General features: G+C 38.5%; 1 long non-coding RNA gene across 1 annotated transcript; it reads right to left on the bottom strand.

The window, feature by feature from the left end:
- Positions 1-5,233: 5,233 nt before the first annotated feature.
- LOC136884303 (uncharacterized) lies at positions 5,234-15,977 on the bottom strand. Its single transcript, XR_010861343.2, has 3 exons — positions 15,813-15,977; positions 9,274-9,421; positions 5,234-5,392 (listed from the first exon to the last, which is right to left on the bottom strand). It is a non-coding gene; the product is annotated as an uncharacterized lncRNA (long non-coding RNA).
- Positions 15,978-16,290: the final 313 nt, after the last annotated feature.

Below are 16,290 nucleotides of genomic sequence, written 5' to 3'. Positions count from 1 at the left end.
GGTATTGCTGGCAAATTTTCAATGGGTTCTCTTCGATATTATGATGCCAATTTTAATTTAATGGTTATGAAACTCGCGGAAATAAAGAATATTTGTGCAGCTGCAAAAGAATACGGCATAACTAAAGCTAATGTTCGACATTGGCGTGAAGACAAAGATAGTCTAAAAATGTGTACTGTAGAAGAAGGGCATTCATGATTTCACAAATTCTGATTTAATTTTTTTTTGAAGGAAAAAGTGGGGGTCTTCTTGGATTCAGAGAAATACGGTAGTTTCAATTATTTCCAAACTTCAACATCATGCGTTAAAAATAGTTTTTTAAAAGAACACACACACACACACCTCTGGTAATAATCCAACCCTTATATGAGAATATCCCATAAGTGGAATTATATTAGATTGTGCGGTATTTCCAGGCTTACATTTTTCTATATCAATGTATTTTCTACATGTCCTACCATTACGTTAGGCCTAATTGTAATTTATGGAATACAAGACTTACAAAAACTTACTACATATACCGGTGACCAAATAACAAGAATGAAAGTATGGCTGTGTCATACCTGGATCTTTGTGTTAACGTCCTGTCATTACTGTACTTGGAGCAAGTACAGGAAAAGCGGTTGGCGGTGAACTCGCTTAAAGGATAATCTTCTCATCACATTCGCCTGGTATTGTTTAGGGGAAATCATGAAGTCGTAAAGCAGAGTGGGAACAACAGTTTGAAGGAGACGGAGTGCATTCTGACTGCTATACTTGAAGATGGAATGACTTTAGTCAAATGTTCATACTTGTAAAAAATGTGTTTTGTCCAGGGTTAGAGTCCATTTTTGACAGAATTTTTGTATCGCCATGCAGGTTTTTGGCACTTGTCTCAGGCAACTAGTTTCAGGCAGGAATTGAGTGTTTGTAATATCCTTGGAAGATTTCTCATGTCTTATCATCGTCATAGAAGCCCTTCAGCGTGCCGGGTAGGGTGGTGTTGAACGAGTCTTCGCCATCATTGTCTGTCCAGAAATCCCTTCTCCCTCACCACTGACTCTCAGTTGCCTCTTCTCTCCACATCCTCCCTCAGCTGATGTAGATATCTCTTCCTAGGTCTTCCCACTGGCCTTCTCCTTTCAACCCTTCTTTCTAGGCATGCACATGGTGTTCTTGTGCCAAGCATTTGCTTTACATGTCAATACCATATTAGTCCAGAAGTCCTTAGCTTCTCTTCTATCGAGTCCAGTTCCATTCTGATGTCATCGTTCCTCACATGGTTCTTGCGTGTTTCTTGGAGGGTAGTTCATAGAAATTTCATTTCACATGCTTGCAATTTGCTACCTTTCCTCTCTTAGTGTACATGTTTCTAGACTTTATGTGAGAATGGGCACAAGTATAACTTATAACTTTGTTCTGATGGGCGCTTTGCCCACTGTGGTTGGTCATGGCTCACTTCTGAGTAAGTGGGAATAAGTCTGTACAAAATGTATTTTCTGCGCACTTTCTCATTTTCATGTCTTACCTAAGGTGACCTTTCACAGTTGAAGCAGTTTTTAGTTGTGCACTCAATCTTCCGGTACCATTATTCATTATATATGATTGTGTTCTCATGACCTAAATAGATGCTGCACCTTACATAAAACCATGGGAGGTTGTGGGATATCATCGCATTGGCTCAAATATAGGATGTAAATATTTTACATTTGCATTAAAATGTCCTCATAAAAACCGGTCGTTTTTAGGCACAGCCTAACATTTAAAAAATTGGTATCATTTCTCACCTGTGCTAGCTTGTGTATATGGACATGCTTTGCAGCTGAGCTCAAGGACACAAATAAACCAAAATTTCTTTAATTTTGATTTTTTAAAAGTTAACTTTGTGGCTTGTGATTAGTGACAGAATTGAATATACAGTGAAACCTCATTAACACGTTTTCCCACTTAGTACATCATAAATTCGAAATCCTGATTCTCACCGTATTAAATCTATAAAATTACTGCACATACCGCATCATGAATTTTTGCTGTTACCGCTTAGTATGATCACATTTTTCCTAGCCCTGAAAATGTTCTTTGTCATCATTAGTGAAAGGAATGTGCTATCCAACTCAGTTATGAGCCCTCGCTGCGGGACTGTGAAAGTTGTGTGATAACTGGGAAAGACCTTGAATTCCTGCACTACATACGGTAAGTTGCACCTTCGGGGAGCAAGCTGTTAGCTTGCTTGCTGGTTAGCAGTGAAATTACTGCATAACCCAGTGAACCTGTTTGTGCTTATTTTTGCTTTCTATTCAGAAGTTAAATATATTGTGTGTTGAGTGATACAGTGAAAGGTAGCAAATATTTGCCGCATGATAGCCTTCCTCTGAATTAGGAACATACGTCTGAAGTTGACTAACTTGGTGCTTATTGTCTTATGATAACCTAGTTATGAATGTGGAAAAAGTTGAAATTCCTAACTAATGAAGATAAAATTAAAATCCTTCAGAAAGTGGACTGGCATCTGCATCTCTAAGCGGACAGAGGTGGCGTGAATGTTGAAACTTGCGCCTTTGAGCTTCGACTTGATCACTTGAGTTGGTCGAAGTTTTGTTGCATCAAAATGGCAGCGAAAGTCATTCTCTTGCAGTCGTGCATGACCAAGTGTGACCTCCAATTTCATTCATTGTTTACGAATGTGACCAGAAAATTTTTAATAATTTACTGGTCCAAAATATAAGGCTTCTAATAATATTTGTTTTAGAAATAGTGTGATCTTCAGTAATACGTTGATATTTTTATACGTTCCAATGCAAATGTTTTCATATTTGTTGGCTGGTGTTTTCCACACTTTCTATGCACTGTTATAAGCCTCAGTGGAAAAGGTTTCCATATTTTTCGCTTGTGTTTTTTTGCATCTTTTTAATACTCTCCTCTCATGTTTAGAAACAGTAGATATTATTTTTCACTGTACCTGCGGATATGTGACGTAAAATGACATGATGTAGATATTATTCCCACAGGAAACCTGAAATGTATGTCCTGAATGAGTGAATTAATTTTTTTTTAAACATTTTGTGTGGCTGGCCACACACTTTCGACATAACACATTCCTCACGACTCTGCTGGAAGGCAAAGTTCTGGGTAAGAAGGGAAGAGGAAGGCCGAGGAAGAAGTATCTGGATTCCGTCATGGACAGGCTGAATTTTGAAAAAAATATGTTGACCTGAAATGCTCAGCAGAGGAGAGAGAAATGTGGTTGCAGTGACAAGGCCTTGCCTTTAGAATATAAATGAAATGGCTATTTCTAGCCGAGTGCAGCCCTTGTAAGGCAGACCCTCTGATGAGTGTGGGAGGCATCTGCCGTGTGTAGATAACTGCGTGTTGTTGTGGTGGAGGATAGTGTGTTGTGTGAGTTGCAGAAATGTTGGAGACAGCACAAACACCTAGCCCCCAAGCCATTTGAATTAACCATTGAAGATTAAAATCCCCAACCCGGCCGGGAGTCGAACCCGGGACCCTCGGAACTGAAGGCCAGTACGCTGACCATTGAGCCAAGGAGTTCAGTGAATTCATAATTCCAATATAATTGGTCCGTAATTGGACATTATATGAATTTTCCCGCTAGCTCATACTTGGCTGCCAGCATTTTGCCTCAGTGTGCCAATGTGGGTTCATCGGTTTGTAACTAGCACACATACCAAGATGCAACCAGCTGCCCTGGTGTACCAGTGTGAGCTCGTCAGTTTGTAACTGGCACATCTACCAAGACGCAACCAAGAATGAGTTAGCTGGAAAATTTATAATGTCCAATAATGGACCAATTATATTGGAATTATGAAATGCCCTCATGTCGGAAAAAGTCGTATCTAGTCTTTCCATATCCTTGTTGGATAGTTTTTATTCATGTATTCAGTAGTACGTTTTCTCGTCTAACATGTTCTTTTTCCTTGTCCCCTACAGAAACGTCTAAACGAGGTTTTACTGTAAATAGAAGATTAGTACAATGTGGTGCTCCGATAGCAGGGAACATCTCTCGTAAAATGACAGTGGATGGCTAACAGAAATCTAGAAACTCTAGAAATGAAAAGGCTAGTGACTATTGATGTTATTGGTCAAGCCTGAGCTGAGGTCTAAAAGAGAGAAAATGAAATGATTAAAATAAAAAACTTTGAAAGTTAAAATAAGGTGTCTTTCCAGAGTCTGTCAGCAGCAGACAGAGTACAGGCACCACCCGACTGAAGTGAACCGAGGAAAGGAAACAAGCACACAGCCAGAAGATGAAAGCTTTCTGGGCAAGGAAAAAAACAGAATTTCCATACAAGGAGTCGAAACGAGCCCCGTGGTCCTCAGTAGGCCCAAACGACACGAAGAAGAAGAAGAATAGGGCGATGCAGAATGAACTACTTATGCCCCTCTGGCCCCGTTGGATGGGCTGCGGCTTGTTGTTGTACCTGCCTTCAACTGCTCAACGGAACGCAGCATAACATTGAAGGATGGGAAGCAGCCTTGTTCATGCGGGGCGAAGGGGGAGTGGAAGGAGGACTGGAGTGGGCGGGGCAAGATTGGAGCTAGGAGAAATGTGTGTGACGACGTTTCTTGTATTATAAGAAGTAGCTTATTTCTTAATTATTTGAAATAATTCGTCAGAATGGATATTAGGTTTTTCTGAGATTTCATTTAGTTTCCTACTGGGTTAAACTTTCGATCTATGTCATTATCGTTGCAATATTCTAAAGGCTAAGACTTGTCGCCGCAGCCATAGATGTCTAACTTAGCCAGTCTTTTCAACTCGGCGTAGGTCTTGCAGTTCATCCGCAGAAGCAGGTTCGTAAAATAAGACACACCGGGTCGTTTCTCTTCCTCTTTTTCCAGCAATTCTTCCTTCAGTGATATTGCAAAGGAACTCCTCATGCTGCAGAATGTGACCAATAAATTTTATTTTCCTTTTTTCAATTTCAGTTATCAGATTAAGTTTTTCTCATATCTCTCTAAAGACTTTGGTATTGCTCTTTATTTCAGTCTAACTTATCCTCTGCATTCCTCTCCAGATCTGCATTTCAGTTGCTTCTAGTCTTTTCTTGCATTCCTAATGTCCAGCTTTTGCAACCGTACAAAAGCACGCTCCATACTGCCCTCTTTTTCCCAGTCTAGCTCAGCCAGTGTACAACAGATTCCAAGGGGAACCATTCGTTCACAGGGTGACCTTCTATTAGAGGCATTTAAAAGGGATAGGATTTGTGACCATACAAAAGAACAAATTCCAAACACAATTTGATATTTATTCCATAAGCACTCATAAGAAAACAAGTCACAAAATATTCTTGCTGCTTTTCAAAATGAACATTTTCATGGTTTTGACATTATGATCTGACTGTACAAACAAAACTGATTTAATTCTTCATCTGCGTAGGCAAAAGGTTATGCTCTGGAAAGATAACAAACAAAAAATTAGGCCTTCAGTGACTTTAAAATCTTAAAATTAAATGAGGATGATCCTTTTCCTGACTTACCCTGGTAACTTCCTCTTAAAACAATGATCACCACCACCACCACCACCTTACCCTGGTATTTACAATCTAATTGACATATAACTTTCTCCTACTTCCTTTGTTCATAAAATAAATTCAGAATTTCACTTAACCACGTGGTGAATAACTTATTTACATTTCCATTAAGAATTATGTACATAATCTCAAGTTTAGGTTATACGAGTTTCTACAATTTATGAGAATGTTTCAGATAGTCCTGTGTCATAATTCAATTACTCAATTATCTTTATCACTGGGGTTATTAACTTGTCTAATTAATGTTTTTTTTTTTTTTTTGCTAGGGGCTTTACGTCGCACCGACACAGATAGGTCTTATGGCGACGATGGGATAGGGAAGGCCTAGGAGTTGGAAGGAAGCAGCCGTGGCCTTAATTAAGGTACAGCCCCGGCATTTGCCTGATGTGAAAATGGGAAACCACGGAAAACCATCTTCAGGGCTGCCGATAGTGGGATTCGAACCTACTATCTCCCGGATGCAAGCTCACAGCCGCGCCTCTACGCGCACGGCCAACTCGCCCGGTCTAATTAATGTAAATTGCATCGTCACATTACATTAAGATCAAAGTTGAGTCTCAAAACAATACGCTGCTTTGACTAGCATTTAATTCCTTCATTCAAATTTTATTTCTGTTGTCACATGATCGTGTTATAGAATTAATGAACATGAAATAATTCACTCAAATTTTCAATCAATATCAATCAATACTGATCTGCATTTAGGGCAGTCGCCCAGGTGGCAGATTCCCTATCTGTTGCTTTCCTAGCCTTTTCCTAAATGATTTCAAAGAAATTGGAAATTTATTGAACGTCTCCCTTGGTAAGTTATTCCAATCCCTAACTCCCCTTCCTATAAATGAATATTTGCCCCATTTTTCAATTTCAGTTATCAGATTAAGTTTGTCTCATATCTCTCTAAAGACTTTGGTATTGCTCTTTATTTCAGTCCATCTTATCCTCTGCATTCCTCTCCAGATCCGCACCTATTGTCGTCGATTTAGACAATTCCAATCTAAATTTACAAGCATATCAGCTTTCCACATCATCAACTCACTCAACTATAGAATCGTCATATTATCAACTCCTTGAATCATTTAATTATTTAATCATTAATTATTTAGTCAATGCTTATTTGATCATTAATTGTTTAGTCATTGCTTTTGCCTTCAAAGTAGATGACCTTACTCATCTTAATTCGATCTATAAAAACCTAAATCTTATCGTTAAGTTAACATGATTTCAATAAACACTTCCACAGAAAAATAGATCAACAACAGACAACGCTGAAATAATCTGAATCATCGTGATGAACTCATGACCAGATTAAAGCACAATGTTCACAATTTATATCAGAAAAATATCACTAACTACAACATTCACACAAATAATTCACACAATAGGTACACGAAAATTTATCTACATTATTTACAGTCAAATCCTGGACATATACTTATTATTTAATGATTTTTATTCATGATCAAAGTCAGTTTTTTTAAATGCTGCTAGTTACTTTACGTCGCACCAACACAGATAGGTCTTATGGCGGCGATGGGAGAGGAAAGGCCTAGGAGTTGGAAGGAAGCGACTAAAACATGCTCCAAAATTACAATAAGATGCTGAGTTCTCAAGACATAAGTTTCTAAATCGCTATAATTTTATCCCACAGGATTACCAATATTCCAGGCAAATTCATACCATAGAGCACACTAAATATCATCTCAAAGAATAATCAGTTACTATTTATTGCTTACGACCATTAATTTAATGTTTTTTACCGAGTTTGATAGCTGCAGTCGCTTAAGTGCGGCCGGTATCCAGTTTTCGGGAGATAGTGGGTTCGAACCCCACTGTTGGCACCCCTGAAGATGGTTTTCCGTGGTTTCCCATTTTCATACCAGGCAAATGCTGGGGCTGTACCTTAATTAAGGACAGACGCTTCCTTCCCATTCCTAGTTCTTTGCTGTCCCATCGTCGCCATAAGACCTATCTGTGTCGGTGCGACGTAAAGCAAATAGCAAAAAAAATAAAATTAATGTTCAACCCGATCTCGTAACTTGAATTTATTATTATTATTAATGATTATTAAGTCTATCAACCATCTTGAAATTAATTTGAAAACCAGATGACACAATCGTAACTAATTTTCGGACGAGGCATAGATGAAACTCGATTCAATTCTAATAAAATGGAACCACATTCAATTCCATCTCACAGTACCGGTATCTCAAAGTGTTATAATTGTAAGTTAAATCCAATATTAATCGAGGGGTCAATTATTTTTAAGTATGACTTAGATATAGGCCTAGGCATAAAATTGAAAAATTATTCAAAGTCTACCTTGTCCTTAGTGCTGTCAAGCAAAGGCGGTTCTCCATTGATTGAATCAGAGATACGATTGAAATCCCCCATCCGGTTACCTCCGATACTACCGGACATTTCGTACCACGGACATTCCGTACCACTTCATTTTTGAGGACGTTTCGTACCATCTAGATCGTTATCTACCTGCAAATATTTTTTCCATAATCCCCAAATATTTAGCCAGGACAATCCGTACCACTTGATGTCAAATTGGAATTCCATTTCCATGCCAGCGGGCTTAGTGAGCCTGACAGGCACACTTCAGAAATCAGAAACAAAAATAATTTACAACATTTGCTGAAGAAAACTCCTACATTATTTTAATAATTGCTGTTTAAACTCTACTTATATTTTTATGTAGATATCATAAGAAAGTGGATTTTTGGAAGTATAAAGCCTGAAACAAAACAGTACAATAGAAATATACACCTGTTTGGGCGCAATGTGTCTATGAGCCCAAGGATGTATAATAATTACTATTATTGTGGATATTTATATACTACTCCATTATTTTATTATCAAGTAAGAAAAATAAAAGATTCTGATGAAGTGGCTGATATGGGCTTGAAGGTCACGCGGAAACTGGAAACTACTGAAAGGTGGAAGCAGGTCACACCATGCGGAGGCTTCTGCATCAGCAGTGGACAATGGATATACAAATGAATACATTCATTAGGAAATTGTTTTTACTTCGTAGTACTTTCCATTGTCTTTCAAGTGGTATGGAATGTACTCTCCTAAATACACTGCTGTTTGTAGAAAGTGAAACACCCAAGACCGAGAGCTGGAGAGGTTTCAGCAAGAAGGACAAGCCATGTTGAATCGCATTATTGAATACAAATTTATGACTAGCAACTAGCACGCACTGCTCCCCAGCCAACCGTGGTGCCGAACAATGTAGCTGCTGCTTTCAAGTAGTGGTCCCGTTTGATCTGTGTTTTCAAGTCAAAACTTGATGATTCATGCATGTTTGCCTAGTATTTTGACACAGGCATGTTTAAAAGCTGAGCTGCTGGACATGCTTCTGACGTCCACTGGTAAGAGATTGCATTGTCAGGCTGTGGTAATGATGAATGATTTTGTGTAGATTGTTGTTCTGTTTACAGGAAGGGATAAACACATGGTGCTGCAGGATCGGGTATTTTTGTTGTGGTCTGTGGAGAGGAGTTTGATGCAATCACGGAGATAGGCAGGTTGAGAAGTTTTAAGAATATTATGCAAAAAGCAAAGAATATGAAGTGTGCGTCATTCTTGCAGGCGAAGCCACCCCAGCCATGTCTATGATGGTGTGACGTGGTCAGCGTAACAAAGCCCACAGATAAATCTTACACAAGCATTCTCAGCACACTGTAATTTCCTTCCCCATTCCACTCCTAGCCCTGCCTGGTCAATTACTTACGCAGATATGGAATGTAGAACTTCACTTTTGCAACCAAACCGTGACAGAATGTGTCTCATATCTCTTCATGAACTTGGTAAGGACTCCCGAGTCATATATCTTTCTCATGCACCTTATACTCCTCCAAATTTCACTGAGAAGTGGTCTTCTGAAAGAGGTAAGACATTTCAGACAGGTTTCACTGTACATCAATAAATGCACAAAATTTTAAAAAATATTGTGGTCAGGGCATATGTTATATCCAAGAGGCAATTGTAAGGAATTTACATTTCAACAGAATAGAATGCTGCCCACATTGGTATTTGTATTATTTAATGCCGATTATTAATTGTACACTTCGAGCATAAAACTAGGAAAATTACAAACTAGACACTGACTACAAAAGTAATATTCAGAAAACAGACATGTAAAGCAATAAAACTAACACAGCACCACTCCGAATGATATCACAAAAGTGACTGAAAGCAAGCCAAGCCACATGGTGGTGGAGGTATCCTTACTTCCTTGCTGCTAGCACTATACGTCAAACTCCAACTCTCATAGATCCTAGTATAGAAGGCAACATCTGATGGCTGCAATTGCTATACATACACGTTCATTGTGATTGTCCACTTCCAAAATATCCATTTTACATGATGTCCATGTGTTTTAAGCGGTCCATTATATGTTCATTTATTTACACTGTTTATGCCCACATTGGAGCACCAAAATCAAACCTTATACAACAAAGTCTTCAAAGAACAAGTTCAACTTTTAACACTTGACAACTTCCTTTCCCAAAACTTCTTCATTCTGGATCATCTTGCAACCCGTTCTTCTGCAGATATAAGATACTGCTTACGCTAAGATATTTTTAGCGATATTGTGAACTTATTTAGAATCAGTTTCTCTTCTCTATTTTCAATTTAATCTGTAGTAATTTTCAATTCATCTAAATCCATGTGTATTTCTTTAAACCATGTGTTTTTTTTTGTTTTGCTGTTCCAAAATAAATCAAAAAGTTGTTTCAGGAGTCTAGTGTTTGGTGTCCAAAGAATGCAGTCCTCTGTTTTCGCATCAGGTCAGTGATCGATTCACTTTCCTTGTAAAGTTCTGAATTTGGCAAAAGTCTCTACTGGCCAACAATCTTGGTGTTTTTTATTAATAATTGTCTGAAGAATTCTTCTATCAACTTTCTGCAGTTTGTCTATTGTTGATCGGGTATTCATTTAATTAATGTTTCACTTGCATATGTTGCTTCTGGCTTAACGACGGAATAATAATGTCGGCCAGGTAATTTCTTTTACTTGTCTCAATTTCTGAGTTCTACACTCTATAGATGCTTTATCATTAGCATTCAAAGTTATAATCTCACCAAGATAATTAAATTTGTCTACAACCTTTATTTTCTGAGTATTATTTAACGTAATATGTGAAGTGTCAACTTGAAAAGATTGCATAATTTCTGTTTTCTCAAAAGAAATTTTCAACCCAAACTTTGCTACTAATCGTTCCAGTTCCTCTATTTGAAATTTAGTTTCTTCAATACTATTTGCTAAAATGCTAGATCATCAGCAAATGCAAGATAGTTTAGTCGAATATTTCTTCCAGTCTTAACAGTCAGTGGATATACCTTATTCCATTCACACGTAATTTTTTCCAGCACACAATTAAACAACAACGAGGATAATCCATCTCCCTGTCGAAGACCAGTATGAATTTCCAATGTAAACCAAATTCAGTAAGGATATACAATAATGATTCACGATGGAAAATCAACAAAAGTGATCAGTAAATTTTTGCTCCCAATACTTTGATGTTTTATAATCCATTGGAGACTGGATAAAGCCATTGGGGTTGTTCCCATGAAAACAGACTGTTGTTGAACAGTATTATTAGAGTTTTTCTTGCTGCTAGCACTATACATCAAAACGTCTAGCATTGATTAATTCTTCCCTAGAACTTTCAGTTTTTTGTTACTTGTTGCTTTATGTTGGCATAGTATTGCTATATCACACTCTTCATTCCACCATGCATGTTTTTTTGTTTTTAAATGGGAGCAACTTCTTCTGGTAAGGTATTTCATTTGTTAACAGTGGTCCCCAAGTTGTTGCTTAAAAGCGTTATGGATTTCTCAAAGTCTACTAGATTATTAAAGACTGAACAAGGATCATACATTCTTTCCCTAATGAATTTTTGCAGTTTATTTTTTTCTTTTAGGAGTTAATTTGATTTTAATCTTTCAGATGTAATGATCCGAATCAACGTCGGCACCACGAAGAACCTTTACATTATAAATTTCTTTATGAAATTTACGATCCATGGCCACATGCTCTGAGACTCGCCTAACTTAACATTAGGACATTTCCAAGTCATTAATTTATGCGGTTTTCTTTTAAACTTTGTCGTCTTCTAAATTAGTCCAGGGTTAATACAAAATTCAATTAACTCTTCACTATTCTTGTTTGTCGATTTATGTGCTTGCATTGAAATCTCCAAGTAAAATTTTAATATTAGTATCAAGTATATTCGTAAGCAATTGGTCAAGTTCATCCCAAAATTGATCCGTTCCCTCCTTGCCAGTTTTGTTTTTTTCATTTGTTGGTGCATGGACATGTATTAGTGTGTATATCCTGTTTTCCACTCTAATTGTTAACAATACTACTCTTGGGAAATTTGAGGAAAAATCAATAATGGAATCTAAAATTCTATTGTGTACCAAGAAACCAACTCAGAATTGAGGAACATTCCTCATAACTCTCTCACCTAGAGGTCCTTTATAGAGACTATACCCACCTGATTAAATTGGATTCTGATCAGTATTACGTAATTCTTGAAGAGCTGTGATCACAATTTTGTGTTGATCCAAATTATCAATTAGATGCTTTAACTGACCAACCTTTTTGATATTTAATGTTTCCAAATACACAAGAACTTTCCTGGCTTGTTGAATTTAAGTACTTAAAGGCAGAAACAGGTTCCAAGAAGGACATTCCAGGAATAATTAATGAACAAGGGGAGTGTGTATGCAAGTTTGCATGAAGGAGCTATACCGAATGAATGGGGAGTTGGTATAGTAGCCCCTGTGTATAAAGGAAAGGGTGACCGACATAAAGCTGAAAATTACAGGCCGGTCAGTTTGACATCCATTGCATGTAAGCTTTGGGAAAGCATTCTTTCTAATTACATTAGACATGTTTGTGAAATTAATAACTGGTTTGATAGAAGGCAGTTTGGGTTTAGGAAAGGTTATTCCACTGAAGCTCAATTTGTAGGATTCCAGCAAGATATTCGGGATTCAGGAGGTCAAATGGACTGTATCGCAATTGACCTGTCTAAGGCATTTGATGGGGTAGATCATGGGAGACTACTGGCAAAAATGAGTGCAATTGGACTACAGGTGGTGGTGATTATTGTCTTAAGAGGAAGTACAGCTCGGCAACCATCCTCTATAGAACACTAATCAGAGACAAAACAAATGGAAGGGGTCCGACACTTTGAAAAATGAAGGTATCGGCCAAAGGAAGACAAGGGCCACGAAGGGCGCGAAAATGAGACTCCGTAGGCCTCCATACGTAATACCGTCGGGGTCGGAAAAGAACAAGAGTTGACCAAGAGTGGTCGGATAGGATAAATGAAAGTGAGGAACCTGGCACAAGTAAGTGGAAGCAATGCCAGGACTCAGCAGAGGTCCCCGTGGTTGCCAACCCACGCTCCAAAGTTCAGAGCCTCTGAGGCCCCTTTTAGTCGCCTCTTACGACAGGCAGGGGATACCGTGGGTGTTATTCTACTGCCCCCACCCACAGGGGGACAGTTGGATTAGACAAAGAGTGACTGAATGGGTAGCTATACTTCTAGAAAATACATCACAGAGAATTAGAGTAGGCGAAGCTTTATCTGTCCCAGCAATAATTAAGAGGGGAATTCCTCAGGGCAGTATTATTGGACCTTTATGTTTTCTTATATACAGTGGCGGTCACAATAATAGAGCCACCTCTATTGACGGGATTAAGAACTAGGGTATCTATTAGTTCGCAAAATCTCCACGAGTGCTGTGTTGTAAGTCCCTTTTAGACAACATCAGGGAAGATGTCGCTGCTATCTGTAGTCGTGCGAAAGGAAGCGTTTGAGCTAGACGTGCAAAAAGAGGCATAAAGGTAAGAATCTTATGGGTCAAAATAATAGAGCCGTTTTACAGAAGTCCTGTTCAAATTGATGTTATGCAGTTGTTTTGGGGGCTAGCGATATTATTTGTCAACAAACCTCCACTCTATTATTTTGTATGTAAATTGACATTTGGTTTTGCTTACATTCTTCTAGATGGGCAGAGGAAAGCATACAAGTGATGATGAGTGTATAGTAATGTTCCGGATGTTTAAAAGTGGGATGTCCATGAATCAAATAGCCAAAGATCTACACGTTTCACGAAAACGAGTTCAGAACGCCATTAGACTTGCAAAACAAACAAAGCCGCAGGTGGAGAACAGGGGGTGACCTAGTGTAACTACTACTCGCATAGACAGACTCATCACTAGGGAAGTAAAGAAAGACCCATTTTTGTCAACACCACGACTGAAAGCCATTTTGTTTAGCGACAAAAATGATGTTCAACCATCAACCTCAACGATTCAAAGACGACTGAGATCCGCAAAATTGAATGGGCGCATTGCGAGACAGAAGCCACATGTTTCAAAAGCTAATGTTCGGGAAAGCTTGACCTTCGCCCGGAGAAATGAACAAAAACCTAATATTTGGTGGAGGAACATCCTTTGGCCCGATGAATCCAAGTATAATAGGTTTGCCTCAGATGGAAAAGTCTATGTGCGCCGCCCACCAAACCAGGAATTTAATCCCAAGTACACTTTAAAAACTGTGAAATACGGTGGCGGAAGTGTTACGGTATGGGGATGGTTTTCATGGTACGGCATTGGTCCAATACACCGTATCAACAGCATAATGAATGCAGAAATGTACAAAGACGTCTTGGCAAATGTGATGCTGCCTTATGCTGAAGAGGAAATGCCGCTGAAATGGAAATTTCAGCACGATAACGATCCAGAGCATACTGCAAGGATCATAAGGCAGTTTTTCAAGATCACCATATCGAAGTATTAGAGTGGCCACCTCAATCCCCTGACGCATCACCCATTGAGAACTTATGGGAGATCGTAGACAAGAGAATTGACCGCTCAAAAGCTACATCTTTAGGAAAACTTTGGGAAGAAATCCAGAGAGCCTGGTATGCGATCAGCAGCAACGAATGCAGGTGTTTAGTCGACTCTATGGGTAAGAGGTGCAGGGCAATCCTCAAAAATAAGGGTTACCCCACGAAGTACTAATGCACTCCTATGCAAAAACGACTGTTCCTGTAAATTTCATACGACTGAGATCAAGTACAAAATGTGTGTGTCAATTGGCTCTATTTTTTGACCCTGTGGTCTGGTATTCGTTTGTGAATATTATTGATTAGTTTGAGTTGTGTTATCTATATAACTGACTGTGGTACAACGTGACTCTGTTGTAATGGTTCCTGTACAACGTGAGGAACACCACGGGATAGTGTGGGTCCATGTGGTTAGTTCACTGATGTGAGGCACGCATAGGTTTGCATTGCCCGTAAATAGCGCCGCAATGTGCGAAACACCATAGGTCTGGGTTACATGTGCGCATTACATCACCTGTGAATAGTACCATAATGTGTGGAATACTGTGAGTCTACGCTACTTTTGATTAGTACAGCAACATGACAAATAGCATGGTTCTACTTTACTAGCAATTATAAGGGGCTGATGACCTGGATTTTGGACCCGTTTCAAGTACAAGCATGATCGATTCAGTACTATGCTTTAGAAGCAGTCCCTTGGTCAGTAATACTGTTGTTTAATGCTAGTTTCTGGGAATGTGGGGCATTGCGGGTTGGATCCACTGATTTCTTTAACTTCATATCCATCCATTCATTCTTCGTCCTCACGTTTTCGAATTCTGGTCGGTGGAAGATTATGGATTTTTAAATTGTCATAACATTTCATCTCATTTTCTACCATTAGGGGCCGATGACCTAGATGTTAGGCCCCTTTAAACAACAACCATCATCATCATCATGTCCAGCATTGTCTATAGTGTATTTGCTTGGGTCTTTTTCACAGTTTTAACTTTGTACTTTATCCGAATTATAATATGTGGACCTGCATGATCACAGACATAATACTTGTGAACTTGACATCCGTGAACTTCTTCATTGAATATTTCAATAGTCCACAACAGCAGCAACCTAGTAGTAGACATATTTACAAATTCCAACATCATTACTTACTATTTTCATAATTTCCTTAAAATCTATAATATATTGAGGTGTGTCTGCAAGTAGCTTGGACTTAAACTCAAGGTACAGTCGTATTCCGAGCTTTTGTAGTACTTTACTGTAGCCAGTTTCGGCAGTCACCCATGTTGAGTCACATGGATTCCAATTTTCACTGGCATTATCTTAGGATACAGTGTTAGTTTTCTTCTATACAAACATTGGCAAGTAGATACTTAAGAACATGGAATTTGTTACTCACTCAAATGTGGTGTTTGCCACACCTGGATTCCAGTAATATTGAATATTGATGGCATCCTTATGGAAAAATTTAGAGGTTTGTTTTTCTTCTTCCTCACACCAAGAGCTGGAAGATGTCAAGAGTCTACATATGGTAGTAGCTATCCAAGGAAGAATAGTCCACAACATCAACCTAGTAATAGACATATTTATAAATTCCAACATCATTACTTATTATTTTCATCTTTCATCAGTTGCTTAAAATGTACAGTGTATTGAGGTGTGTCTGCAAGTAGCCTGGACTTTAACCCAAGGTACGGTCATACTCCGAGCTTTTGTAGTACTTTACTGTAGCCAGTTTCGGCAGTCACCCATGTTGAGTCACATGGATTCCAATTTTACACTGGCATTGTCTTAGGATACAATGTTAGTTTTCTCCTATACAAACATTGGCAAGTTGATAATTAAGAACATGGAATTTCTTACAAAATTGTACAAAA

This window comes from Anabrus simplex, chromosome 12, assembly GCF_040414725.1.
Source record: "Anabrus simplex isolate iqAnaSimp1 chromosome 12, ASM4041472v1, whole genome shotgun sequence".
NCBI lineage: Eukaryota > Metazoa > Arthropoda > Insecta > Orthoptera > Tettigoniidae > Anabrus > Anabrus simplex.
The sequence above is the reverse complement of the archived record's forward strand: the minus strand, read 5'-3'. Positions and strand labels throughout refer to the sequence as shown.